This window comes from Calypte anna, chromosome Z, assembly GCF_003957555.1.
Source record: "Calypte anna isolate BGI_N300 chromosome Z, bCalAnn1_v1.p, whole genome shotgun sequence".
Taxonomy (NCBI): Eukaryota; Metazoa; Chordata; class Aves; order Apodiformes; family Trochilidae; genus Calypte; species Calypte anna.
In genome coordinates this window covers 60,381,580-60,395,804 of record NC_044274.1, presented here as the reverse complement: position 1 = coordinate 60,395,804, position 14,225 = coordinate 60,381,580, and the positions used below count along the sequence as shown (strand labels likewise).

At 47.8% G+C, this 14,225-nt stretch overlaps 1 protein-coding gene across 1 annotated transcript in view; it reads right to left on the bottom strand.

Annotated features, from left to right (window-relative positions):
• The window catches only part of CORO2A (coronin 2A), a 52,709-nt gene extending 38,801 nt beyond the window's left edge, over positions 1-13,908 (bottom strand). The window contains exon 1 of the mRNA XM_030467248.1: positions 13,851-13,908. The gene's annotated coding sequence lies outside the window, so the exon portion shown is untranslated. The remainder of the gene's footprint in view (positions 1-13,850) is intronic.
• Between the last annotated feature and the right edge of the window lie 317 nt (positions 13,909-14,225).

The window sequence follows — 14,225 nt, the reverse complement described above, 5'->3', positions numbered from 1 at the left end:
CCAGGTTATTTTTAACTGGGTCATCCCAGCACAGCCAGCGGCAACGACCAGGAGCAGGGTAGAAAGCAAAGAGAAAAAACTGGCAGAGACCACAGTCTCAGGCAGCTCCCAAGAGGTTCAGACTCTCCTATCACCTGACCAGATGAGTAGGCTGAGACTGTATTTTGGGTAGAATCCCCCAGAATATTGTGAAGTGAAGCCACACCACGAAGTGCTGGCTGAATTGTCACCCATTCTTTATTTTATAATTGTTGGGATCACTTCCAAGCCTGACACTGAATGTGTACTTGAGCCTCCCCTGGGACAAGTGGGAGAAGCAAAGAAGAAATTATAACAATAAAGCATACAGAATCACAGGGAAAAAATAGGCCAGAAGGCACTTCTGGGGGTCCCATGTACTGCCCACAGCCCCCAGCAAAGCTCACTACAAAGGCAGGTCATGTTGCTCAGACTGCCCAGATGAATTTGCAAGACCAGTGAAGATGGAGATCCCTCAGCCTCCTCAGGAAACGTGTGTGCCCACCATCCTGTGGAGAAGCCCAGGCTGCAGCTGGCTGCAGGGCTTGCAAAGTTACCCAGATAACTCTCGTCAAACTTGCTGCCCACTAGGACCCTTGTGGGTCTTCACTGAAGAGCTGCTCTCTTGCCAGTCAGCGTGAGCTTGCACCACTGCAGGCAGCTGCTGCAAATCAGGGGCAGAAGTTGCTATTTACCTTTACTGAATTTCATGAGGCGCTCTTTTTCCCTCCCGAGAAGCATAAAACAGGCTGGAAGCCTTCGCATTGCTTAGGAAGCACAGAGGTTGGGCACTACACATGGAGGGTCTGTGGCCAGACTTTGGATTTCCCTGCATTGCCCAACAAGCATCACTCTTCTCATGAGCAACCAAAATGATTCAACCTGGAGCACAAGAGCCTGAAGCACCTGTGGCACCATCACTGTCGCTCTGCTGCCAACACTGCCGGGAGCTCCACTTCCTCAAGGTTCACACCTCTCACTCAGGCACATGGAGTGAAACACCATCTCACTGCACATTACTTTCTCCAGGCCACAGGAACAGTGCTTCATGAATACTTTTAAGCCAATGACAGCTAGATATCGAGCTGCAGAGCAGGACCTCCAAAGAGTGTGAAGAAACTTGTGCTCTGCCAATGCACAGTCAGTTTGTCCATCCCAGGAGGGACAAAGGAATCCACCAGGACTGATCCCTGACTCAGAATATGGCAACACCATATTCTGGAAGCTCAGCTTCTCCCTTCACAACATGTCCAGCATCTCCTTCATGTGTTGCCCCCACTCTGCAAGCTCTGACAGAGAGATGATGCATTGAGGGCACAAATGGATTCAGTCAACACAACCTTTAAGAAACACAGCAGTGGGTCAAGGGAGTGTGAAAGGCTGGCAAAAACCAAAATTACCCTGAAACTCAACTCAGTTTCATTAGGCTTATCAGAGCTCCCAGGAAGGGCAGGAGGCAGTATGACTAAAGCAAAGGATAGGCCCGCCCCAGCCTCTTTGGAGAGCAAGTCCCTCCTTCCCCTGTTCACCTCGAGCTTTCCAAGATAGCCTGTGTACTCCATCAGAAAGATAAAGCCAACTTGCCTGCACTCTCCAGAGACAATACCCTCTTTCACTCTCATGGTTACCTGGGCAGCAAAGAAAATATTATTGCTTATCAACTTCCTTGTGAGTGCTAATGGGCTTTTGAATTCAATGAGAGGGCAAATTCCACCTTCTACCTTGGCAAGATCCTGCTCTGTTACGAAAGAAAAGTAAATACAACAATCCTAGTTCACAGAAACATAAAAACTAGAGGCCTCCTCCATTCCCTCACCCTGCAAAAACTAATTCTAAAAAGGAAGTGATGAAGTGTTTGTATTTTAAGAGGCTTTGCTAGATTTCTGTCCTTTGAAAAACTCATCACCTGAGTCTCTGCAAGCTCTGCAATTCCTTCTGAAACCAGAGCACCATGCTTTCAACTCTCCTATTTCACAGGAAGAAGCTTCTTGGTATTCAAGACCACAGTGGCTTCTCAGTTTCAGGAACCAAAGTTTATCTCCCCATTGAAAAGATGCAACTGGGTCTCAATAGCCTGCCATATATAGGTTTGGGAAGACAGGGACACTTGGTCTCACTACTCTTTGCCATGAGGTCTGAGCATGCTTGCAGACATCTGGCAGATGCAGTATCTCTGCTAAAGGCTTTCCATGCAGCAAAGCTGAGCATTACAAGTTTGGGGAGTTTTGCCACAGTCAGGGAATACAAAGACTGTGGTTAGCTGCCCAGAGAGCTCCACTGGGCTAGCCAGACTTCTTCCCAAACCTCTTCTGCCTAGCTGAGGACTTGTGACTGCCAGCAGGACACAGACATTTCAGGAAATCTGACAGGCTCTGACTGTCTGGGCAGGAAGGCACAAACACTGGTGCAAGGGCACAGACTAGGGGACCTTGCCTCTGATGGTCTCTAGTCTATCCTCATAGTGAACCTGCCCATAGCTCTAAATCAGGGCAGATGTGGAGCCTGCAAAACTCCTAAGGTTGAAGCCTTCCACCTGCCTGGTTCCAGGTCTGCACCACCCTCCTGGGGATGAGCTCTCTCTAACATCTGACCTACTTCCCTCCAGATGCAGCTTGCATCTTTTCTCCTTGTTAGACTATCTGTCACTGCCAGGAAGAATCTGGCTCTGTAATTGTCCTTCCAGAAGTTGTATCCCACTGTTAGTGAGTTGGTTTGGCAGCAAAAGACAGAGGTACCTACTACCATGGACTACAGGAGAACCAGATGCGGTTTTTGCAGTTGTGAGCCAGGAGCAAAAGGAAACCATCACTGTCCTTCTGGAGAAATGACAACAGTATATTTTCCTTTGAAAAGCAACAGGCAAGCATAGAGGTCTTCTCTGAAGCCCATACCTGCTGAGTTCTTCCAGCTCACTTGCAGCATCATCTACAAGCAAAAACATCTAGAGGCACAGAGAAAAGATAAGTGCATCCCACAGCCATATAGGGTGGAATTGCTTTATGTTTCCAGTTGAGGTTTTTCTCTTTGTCTGGCTGATTAAATTAGAATTGTTATCTCTCCATGCTCTGGAAAACTCCTAATGCAATTTTGAGCTCTCTAACAGCAGGCCCACTTTATCTGGTGCATGACAAGCTACCAAGACTCTGTCCCAAAGGCATCTATTACAGACACATCAGCCAGTGCTCTCTTCTGATGCAAATTTAAAAACTGATTCATCATTTACAGCAGAGATAACTGGTTCAGTTTTGTTCTTATTGGTTCTTAGCCTGGCTTTGATTGATGATGACTAAATGGGAAGACTACCCAAACAGGAAGACTACCCATGTGTTCCCTGCCAGATAAATTATGTGCTGTGCCCATTCATTTACCTCTTAGGCTTGGCAAATCTACAGTCTCTGGGAAACCAGTGGCATCAGTCTGAACTGAATACGTCAATGAGAGCAGAAGCAGAGTTTGGTTGAGACTGGGACCACAGTTTTGGACCAAATTTCCCTCTCTGTGTCATTTACTGCACTCCAGTTTACCTTGCAAAGCCATCTGGGAGCATGCAGATGGGATTCCCTCCAGATGAAACTAAAATCATTTAAGGATCAGAACTCCATCCACTAAGGGGACTAGCTGGGTCAAATTTAAATGTCCAAAATGCCTGTGGATATGAAGTCCTGGTACCACCTCTTTCTCTCCATAGGTCCACTCCTCTTGCACTGTAGATGTGACTAGAGTTAACAGAGAACTGAGGTCAGTCACTACATCCACACTTTCTGTAGAGATCCCTGTTTGACCTTCAGCCTTGCCTGTCTTCAGACAGATTTTTTTTTTTTACCTTCCCTCCTCCAACTATTGTTCTTATGATGGGTTTGGTGTTCCTCCATCTCTGATCATTTTGTGCAGCATTACTGCCTTCCTGTGACCAGTCCCTCTCTTCACACATGCCATCTACTAGCAGTGAAGATCAGTCTCTCTTCCCACTTAGTATTTTATTTGCTACATACTTGATTCCAGACAGCCTCTTTGCAAATCTTCTCCAATATGAATTCTGAACATCTTCCAGCTCTGTCTGCACCACCCCTCTCTCCAGCTCTTCCAAGCAGGGAGAACCAGCATGTCCCAGCTGAGCTCCCCACTGCAGGCTCATTCTCTCTAACTCTACCACTGTTGCTTTCTATGCCAGTCTCTTCCTCCATGATATCCATGCCAACAAGCGGATCTTTTCTCCACCTTGGAGTCATCTCTGGGCATCTGTGCCTCAGACACTTTTTGAGCCAAAGGCTTATCTGTCTGTTTAGCTAGTCTTAATGGATTTTCCACCTGCAGATTCATCTAATGGCTTTTCTCGAACCACATCCCCAACATCCTCTGTCAATGAGTTCCACTGTTTACCTGTATCCTGAAGTTCCTGGGCAGTGATAAACAAAGGAACAATCACTCCTTATCTGAACTCTCCATCCCATCATCCTACCATACATGTCAAAGGCCATATGTCATACCCCTTTTCAGGCATACCTTTTCCAAACTAAACAGCTCTCCCTCTCTACCTTCTCTCCTGCACTAGCAGGTCCTCAGTGAGCTGGTATTGCAGGAGGCACTCAAGACATAGATGCACTGTAGATGTATCGAGGTAGTGTATGATCTTTCCACAGTATCAGTGGGAAAAAAAAAACAAAACAAAAAACAAAAAACAAGAAACAAACAAAAAACAAACAAAACCACACAAAAATAAAAACAAAACCAGCAAAAAAAAAAAAAAAAAAAAAAAAGGAAAAAAAGAAAAAAAGAAAAGAAAAAAAAAAGGAAGCAAGCCAGCTTGGGTCATGATTTTCATGCTTTAGACAGCAAAAACAAAGATTGTCTTTGTGAAGGTGAGTAAGAAGAAAAGCACTGGGTATGACACACAGCATACCTATGCAGCTTTCTAGTATACACCCATAAAATTACATCTGCATGTAGGGCTTTTTGGTACCAGAGAAAATCTTCAGGATCTAGAAAACTTCTGTGGACTTCTCGGATCCAAAGGGGAGCCAAAGCCATGCTCCCAGTTCTTGCTCAGCCAGAGATGGAAGTGTGAACAGTTCCATAGAAGAGTTCCCAAGCAGACTTTAGGACTCCAGGTGAGCACTACCACTGCCCTGACTAACACCCTGGGCACCCCACGATGCCAGAGAAGTTCAGGCGCAGGGAAGACAGCAGGCAATGACATATGGAGCTATGAAACTAAAGAAAGGGGAAGGTTTTTAGAAAGCTCAAAATAAAGACCTGACTTTCCTGAGGAAGACTTTCTTTTCTGCAGTTCCAGTCACTTGCAGGTTTTTAGAATAACAGACTAAGTCACCATGCAGGCATCTGCCTGCACTGCAAGACAGGCAGAAACAAAGAGTACAAACAGTGTTCTGTTTTTTTATATGTATATATATAAAACACAAGCTGTCATAAAGTCATGGAAAAGTTCATATTGAAAGTCATGCTGCCAGGGAAGGAAGAATAGATAAGGCTCTAGAAAAGACCCATAAAGCAGATATGTTGAAGCCCAAAAGGCCAGCAAAACTGTTTAGAGACAGAGTTTTGAGCCTTTAAACAGCAAAGGTATTTATTTTCGGATCCGGGGAACTCCCAGCTCGCGCTGGACAAAGAGTTCCAAGGGATAAGGGAAAGGGTTAGGGTATTTATACAGTAAAAGGGGAGGTTACAACATCATTACATTCTCAATTCTTGCTGACTTCATTATATTTTTATAAGGCGATATCAGACCCTAGCCATATCTTTCTTCTTATCTGTTGGTGGTGACATCTTTATGTTCTTCTTGTGCAGATGTTCACATTGCTTGGTGCCCAGCTGGAGCCTAAATGGCCTTGTTTGAAGAACAAGACTTACTTTTAATTATCTCCGAGATAGAAGTTAATCCCGTTAGGACCTTGTCTTGGTTACATTGTTCTAGTGGAAAATGACATTGGCAGTGTCTTGTTTTAAGAATAAGAGTTGTTTTACATTGTTCTAGTAGAAAATGACATGTCTCAGCTGCTTTGTTCACTTATTTCTCAGTATAACCCTAAATTTTACTGGTTATGAATACAAATTCATTAACATATATTACAAGTTTTAAGTAAATTCACACAAACAGCTTGGACTGATCTCCTCTCCTTACAGGAGCTAATCCTGTCAGGATCTTTCTCTTTTTCAATGTGTGCTAGAGAAAAAGGTTAGAGATTCTCACCACTCATCCTAGTTCAACACTCAGCATAAACATTGGGAAAGAAACACGAGAGAGACCAAAGCAGATTTTTCAGGTGGACTCTAGCTATGGGTTTCCTTGATTTAACTCCTTGGAACTTTCATTCCTAATATCATTACCAAGTTTTCACTTCTACTGTCATCCCATAATCACAGGTAAATTTAGGCTGAGTGGGTCTGAGTGTCTGTAGGCCAAACTCCGGGTCAAAGCAGAGACAGCCTCCAAGTAAAACCAAGTTTCTCAAGGCCTTGTCCACATGGATTCTGAAAATCTCCAATGGTGGAGGTGCTACAGGGAAGCAAGTCATCCTGCTGAGCCCCTCTCTGGCTAATAACTGTTACCTCAGCTGGTAATACACACCATCTGAGGGTGCTGGACAAATGTAGTGCTCTGCCTCTATGAAGATGACTTACCTGTCCCCCCCCCTCCAGAGCTCCCATCAACACAGGGAGTGAAATCCTTCTCCACCTACAGCAAATGTCCAGTGGCTCACTCCTGCCTTCAAATTGTCATCCCTCCAGTGGCAATAAAACAAAACTTGGGAAAGAAAGTTAGCTGTTGTATTGGGCAATACAATACCACCTTGAGGCCTTAAAGGTAAAGGCTAGCTGAACTTGCTGAGAGCTTGGAGACAGGAGTGCATCTTCATCACCGTGGTGAGATGGGATGCATTGCGAGTGACAAGTAAGAGAAATTAATCTCTGCAGGATGCCAGGTAGCAGTTGCTTGGCTAGTGGCACTCTGAGAGCTGTCACCTACTTCCAGAGAACACTGCTGTCTGCACTGAGGGACATCATTTAGGCAATCATCCTGTTCAAGGTTCTAGCAATGCATCATCCCAGGAAGCTCTTCCCACGATTCCTCCTCTTTGCTGCTAAAAACACAACTGCCTTATTATTTTGCCAAATAATAACTTCTGTTTCCAGCTACTGGCTCTTGCTCTGGTTTGTCAGCCAGAATTATATATAAAAATAAAAGAGGCTTCCTATATTTTTAACTCCACAGGAACCAACAGTTCACCAAAACGCAAGCTAGATGCCAAGACAGAGGAAAGTTTCAACTTCACCCTTGAGCTTTTCTCTATGAAGTCTCAATGAGAGTTTGGGGTTTTTCTGCTGCAAAACTTGATCTGCCTGGCAGGACCCATCAGATATAGCATGGGCCTTGAGGTATGGCACAAGTCTCAAATAAATGCAAGAAGCCATAAGGTGAAGCTCGTAGGTCCCCATTAAGCTTTTAACTGAGTGCCATGATTTTTAGAATTTTCAGTGAGACACTGAACTCCTATTGATTTATGTGGAAGGTGTGGGATGCCATGCTATCCTTAGCAAAATCAATCTTTTCAATTAAGACTTTGAGCATCAGTTACTGACATCAAGACTTTTGCATATTCAAAGAGAAACACAAGCCACAGCCATGACCACAGGCAGGGGGGGTGAGAAGAGAGACTCTGACCCTCCCTGACTATAAGGAAAAGAGCCTCTATATGTAGGAGGAGCTGAATATTTGAGAGCAGGAAGTTGGAGCAATGCTGTTCTGACTTTGGTTTTGTTCCTCTGTGTGTGTATTTTGGTATTCAAATTAAATTAGAGAAAATGGCAGAGAAAAATAATGTGAACTAATTACATTTAAGTAGATGTTAGCAAAACAGTATTTGTTTTCTTCTATTTGTCTGCTGCAATTACAGAGCTGTCTGGGTTCTCTGTGCCTATTACCCTGCAATTTTGTTGCCAGCACAGGCTCCTTTTAGGGGGCAGATAGAAAGGAAGAAACCAGAGGATAAAGAGGAAGATTCATCCTTCCTGGCGTTGTTCAGGTTACCAGACAGTGTTCCAAGTAACACCAGCTTGAGGTTTCTTAGGAAGAAGAGCTGCAACTGTGCCAGCAGTTCAGGCAAAATGGTAGTGACATTTTTCTAGGGCAATATTTTTAAAGATTTGCGTATTCGTGCTCAGGGCAAACTCTGGTTTAAATAACTTGTTTTAAATAACCTCACATGTAACCATGTGGAAGGTGGCTGAGAGATGAATGGCACTGGCAGGGATGAACTTTCCCCAGCCTGGGAAGCAAAACTTCACAGAAACCCGACGTGAGAAGAGCAACCATGATACAGAGGGCAGTGAAAAGCCTGTCACTGGATTCAGCACAGATTGCAGGTGTGAAAAGGGCACTGAGTGGCATTCAGGGGCAGCACCACTTCAGGGGTCCCTTTGCCAGGTTGGCAAACATGCTATGTGAAAACAGTACCTGGCTAAATGAGCCCCAGGCGAGGCTGGAGCAGAGCAGACAGCTTTAGGAGAGATCCACTGTTCCCAGTCCTGCTTCTGCACATGATCTTGTTCTCCTGCTGCTTCAGTCCACACCCCAACCCAGGCAGGGGGCATTGCCTGAGAAAAAGGCACTTGCCTACTGAGCACTACCCATATGCATTGACTGTGCTTCCCAGAAAACCTTGATCCAGAGCTTTCTGACCCTCCCAAGGAGGATTTCAGCCCTCTGCAAGAAGAGTTTAAATCATGGTGTCTGTAGGGGCACATTGCTTAATTTCTGCTCTTGGGAGTAGGCCCAGTGTTTGCCTTGGCTCCTGCCTGCACCTTTTTTTTGTCTATCCATGCTCTACTCTACATGCAACCAGAGCCACAAGGCTCTTTTCCTTATAGTCAGGGAGGGTCAGTCTCTCTTCTCATCCCCCTGCCTGTGGTCATGACTTGTGGCTTGTGTTTCTCTTTGAATGTGCACCATTACTGATGTAGCCCTGGTCTGGAGAACTTTCCCCAGACATTTTTTACTGGAAGGACCTCTCCCCAGTATTGTCTCCTTTCCTGGGTAAGGACAGTTCCTAGAAATACACAAAGAACAAGATGGAATTTGGCCTCTCCTGCTATCCTGCAAGCTATCTAATAAGTTTCCATGGACTTTGTTGCAGCCTCAGTGATAAACAGCCCACAAATGCTGGGACCTTTTGCTGTTTTGTCTCTCTTACCATTTTCCACAGTTAATTTTTTCCACAGAGGGAGAGATAGTGAGGAGTCATCACTGCTGAAGGCTTCTTCTCTGCTGGTGGAAATATCTATATTTCCTGGCGCAAGATAAATAGAACAGCAACTCCCCAGACTAGAAAGAAAACCTTGCACAAGCCAGAGCCCAAAAGGATGCTCAGAAGAGAGAGGGAGAAAGAGGTTAAACTTTGGGCCTTGCTCTGGAAGATGTGAAACGGTGTGAAATACAGCAGGGAGTAAGTCAAGAAGGGAAGAGAGAAGCTTGGAGCTGCATGCTGTCATTGGTCCTACCATGGGCAGCAGCATGTCTCCAAGCTTCAGAAAGGGCTTTGAGGGTCATAAAGTCCGATTTGTGAATTTCAAAGTGCTTTGGAACTAGAAAGTTCTGCTTTACCCTAAAAGAGCCCTGCAGGGTTGTCCTGGCTTGGACCAGGATAGAGCTAATTTTCTGTTCTGTAATTTTGCTTTCAGCTAAGTCTCTTATAAGCAGCTGCACTTGCTGAAATTAAGAGCAAGTTTCTCAGTCAGTGTCTGCTTCTCAGACTGAAGCGGACTAGGAAGGAGCGGACAAGATAAATGACAAAAACTGACCAGAGTATTCCATCCCATACACCTCATACTCAGTATAAATTTGAGGGATCATGAGGGTCAAGCCCCTCCCCTTTCCCCTTCCTCTTTGCCTTCCTCATTGCCCTTCACCCTTGCACATCTTCACCTGTCCCTGTTTGCTTCAGCATCCTGGGAGGATTCTGTCCATTCATCTCCCTGTGGTCCTGATCCATGCCAGCTCAAATCTGTGTGTTCCTGCCTCCAGCTCCTGACTGCTGCTGACTCCAGGAGTCCAGTCTGGACTTTTCCAGCCATGGTGGTGATATGAGCTTTATTTGGGGAAAAGGGAGGAGGAATATGGTATGATTCTTCTGTATGTTTGTATATATTTAATATTTTTTTCTTTTTTATCATCATTAAAGCTGTGTAGTTCATTTTCCAACCCCTAAGTCTCTCTCCCTTATTGTCTCTCCTTTCTTTATCAGGAAAGAGAAGGGGATTAATAGAGAGCATCTGTGATTTGGTTAATTGCCAGCCCAGCATTAAACCATGACAAGGATGTATTTTCAAGGTGGAGAATTGCTGGCAAGCGTGTAATACCACAGAGGGGAACTCCCTGGAAGTCCTAGGCCAGTCTGTCTTCCATTTGGAAGCCAGTATAACCCTGTGAGTGTCAAACCTCCTCAGCCCATGCAGCCTCCTGGATAATCTAAAAGTCTTTCCTGTTTCTCCCGCAGAGAGGCAGAAGGCGCGTCAGCGTAATTGCTGTGTGCTGCGGGCTGCTTGCCTCAGTCAGCTCTCTGCAGCCAGAGCAGCTTAACCTGTACTTAAGGGAAGCCAGGTAATGCATACATGTGGAACACTTCCCTGCATCATTGCTCCAGTGTCTTCTTGCTATGAGAGCAAGAGACCAAACAGTTTGCAGCCCTTTTGTGCTTTAAGAGGCTGTTTCAAGCCCCAGCTGTTTCAAAAAGCAGCAGCTGTCCAGCATCACCAGGGATAGGTCCAGAAGTCCTCTTTGGGTCTGAGCAAGAGGTTTAACACCAACATTCTCAGCAGCCTCCCAGACATCAGTTCACTGGCAAACAGTAATACTCAATGTCATTTTATTGCCAAAAAAGACTGATGCTGTTGATAACCTGCAGATAGGAATACTCAGGGTGGGTTTTGAGGGTCTTTTTCATTGAAGCAAATACTTCAAGCCATCTTTCTTGGAGGTTTATTTATGGTAGTGGAGGACAGTGTCTGGACATTAAGGATCAGGACTCTGCTGGGGTCTCCTTGAATCATTCAAGAGCGGATAGTGAGGAAGTGATTTGGGACAGTCTCCTTCACTGTTTCTTCACAGAAAGTCTCTGTCATGTCCTGTCACAACCCCTCTTTAACAGTTTCTCCAATGAAATCCCTGCTGTGGAAAACAGTGTCCACCAGAGTGGGATGAAAGCTTCATTCTCTGCAGCCACTGGGCTACTGAACTGACCATAACATGTAAGAAGCCTGCAAGATAATGTGCAAAATCTACCTTGGCTAGCCCCAAAGCAGCTGCCACCTTTCACTCCAAAACATCACCTTTCACCTCTGGAGATTTGCCAAGCCTTCAGTTTTCCCCCTAAGTCTCTGCAACACTGAAATACCCATGTGCCTGGACACCTGCAGCTCACAGCACAGGGACTTGCTCCAGACTGGAGTGTATACTCCCAAAACACAGTTCACAAAACATTCTGGCATCTAGAAGCCCAGACAGCCTACAGACAAGAGAGAACTGCCCTTGCAGAAGCACCACAACCTGATTCCAGAGACCAGCAGCCTGCCCAGTGCCAGCCCGCCTAGAAAGAGACTCAAAGAAACCTGCCACAGAGTCAGACAAGCCAAATTCCACTCATTATCCAGCTACTCATAAAAGTAGCAGCCACAGAAACATTCAAAATGTTATCTATTACTGACATTTTCTGAACAAGAAACCTGCTCAAAGGGGACAAATTTAACATAGACAAGAGAAATTACCCAGAGGGGAAAAAAAGAGAACGAGAAACCCATCACATCTGGAAATACCCTGACCTGCTATCAGGAAACCCACCTGCTCCACAGACCCAGAGAGCAAGTGATTGGATCATTGGGATGGAGATGAGCAATGCAGCCAGCCAGGCTGGTGCAGCTGGTGCACAGAGGACAGCACTCTCACTCTCCCCCAGACTTGCAAAACCAGCACACTTGTGCAGAGATGTTTTGCCTCTCAGGTAGAAAGGTGAGGAGGAGCTCAGGGCAGAGCTGGGGTGCAGGTGGGAGAGTTGTCTTGCTCTTTGTCCAAACATCTCTAGTGCCTGGACTTTGCATTCCCCAGGTCTACAGAGATGATGGGCTTTCATTTGTTGCTATAGAATAATGGACTGAATGAATTTGAGATACTCTTCAGCGATGGATCTGTATCTTGTCTGTGATAATGCTAATTCAACAGACATCAGCACAGATGAAAAAAACTCCTTTTTGCCTTGTGTCTAAAAAGAAAACAGCTCCCTCCTGTCCAGCCTGCCAGAGTTTTGCACTCGAGTTTCCTGAAAACATGAAGTCCCTTCGTGCCTCTGTTAGTCACTCTCTATCTCTGATCAAACCTGAAGAGATCTGAGCTCTCCAAAGAGGGCACAGCCAGTGAGAGAACAAAGGAACACCAGGGCTACACAGGCTACTCCTTTGTTAACCCACCGGGGAGCCTGAGTTAGGAAGCTTAAAAGACAACCAAACCCAACATGCCTCCAAGTGTTCTCCAAATCCTCCAATTCTAATTGCAGAATTCACTTGGGCACCCACGAGGCCAGAAGAACAGGTAAATTCCCATCCAGGTAAATTCCCTTTAAAGGGACTGCAGCAAACACGGTGCCCTCTGATGATGTGTAACTGAATGAGGGGATCGGGAACAGCCAGGATGCTGGGGCGATGTTTTTCTACACTGCAGAGCGAAACAAGGAGGGCACCACCCTGCAGGGTGAACAATGGATGTTCGGCAAGACACTGCACACAGCTGGCCTTCCCAGGCCACCGGGGACTTGTTTGCAAAGTGCTGTCATCGTTACATATCCCTTCGCAGCCGCCTGCCTCCGTCCCTGACGGCTGTGGCGTCAAAGCCAGATCCACGGGAAGAAGCCGTAGTCCAAAGCTGTGCGGACTGAAAGTAAGACCCCTTGAAGGGCTTTCCCTGAAGGAAGAACTGGCACCAGGAGATCCCACTGCCAGAAAGCGTGGCCCAGATGCCGTTTAAGTGGCTGTCATTGTGCGCTGCGCAAGATGTGACCTGCCCTAACACCAAGCACCAAAAATCCCCATGAAAGGGCAGTACAAAGGGTCCAAATTCAACAACAACACAGAGCCATAGATGAGGCTCCGTCTGTATCATGAGCAAAGTCATGGAGGTGCCAAACTGTGCCCCCCGCTGCCCGGGCAGGTGGGGTTGGCCGGGGGAGAGGCAGCGTGCTGCCCACTCCCGCTCTCCTCCGGTCGCCCTGCAGCCCTGTTGCTCCGTGCACCAGCCGCGCACCTCTGAGCGGAACCGCTTGCAGATCCCCTCCTCGGACCGGCGGGCTCCCACCGGGGGCCAGCTCTCGGTCCATCACTGTCGGAATAGAAAATCGCCGCTGCAGTTACCTGCGGGAACAGCCCAAGGGCAGGGCGCTACTGGGGAGCGGGCATCCTGCCCCAGGAGGGCGCGACCAGCACCGCCTGCCCTGGCTGCGGCCAGCGGGGATGCCCTGCTCCCGCTCTCGCTCCCACTGCCGCCGCACCGTGCCGGGGGATGCCCAAGGCCCGCAGCAGCGGGCGGCCGCCGCATCCCCCGACCGTCGGTGCTTCCGCGGCTGCGGATGTCGGACACTCCGCACAAAGCGGGGTGGGGCCGGCGGGGGCTGCGGCACCTCCGTCTCAGGGGTAGAGCAGCCCCACTGCCCCCAGCCCCCGCTCCTCGGCACCGCCGGGCTCCGCAGGCCCCGGGCTGTGGCAGGTGCCCCGGCCGCCCGTGCCCACGAGTGTCTCGGCCCCAGGACTCACCACCACCACCACCGGTCTCATACCTTGACGCTGGCGGCGGGGGTCCAGCAGCACCGTGCCGTGCCGCGCCGTTGCGTTCCGCGCCGCGCCGCGCCGCACCGCACCGTACCAGCCCGGCCCGGCCTTCCCGCGGTCCCCGCCCCGGCCCGCCCCTCACGCCGCGCCCCGCAGCCGGGAGGTGCCGGTGCCGGCGGGGCTCGGGGAGTGCCCGCTGCCCCCTGATGCGGGAGCCTGATGCCGCAGAGCTCCCGAACACCTTGCCGGGGAGATTCGAGCGGAGCGGCTACGACCACCCCCTGGGCGCGATCTGCCGTGGGAAGCGTGAGGTTTGTCTTGATGCTACGACGGGGAATGCCCCTCCGTACCCACTGAAAAGTGCTCAGGCACCTCTCCTCGCC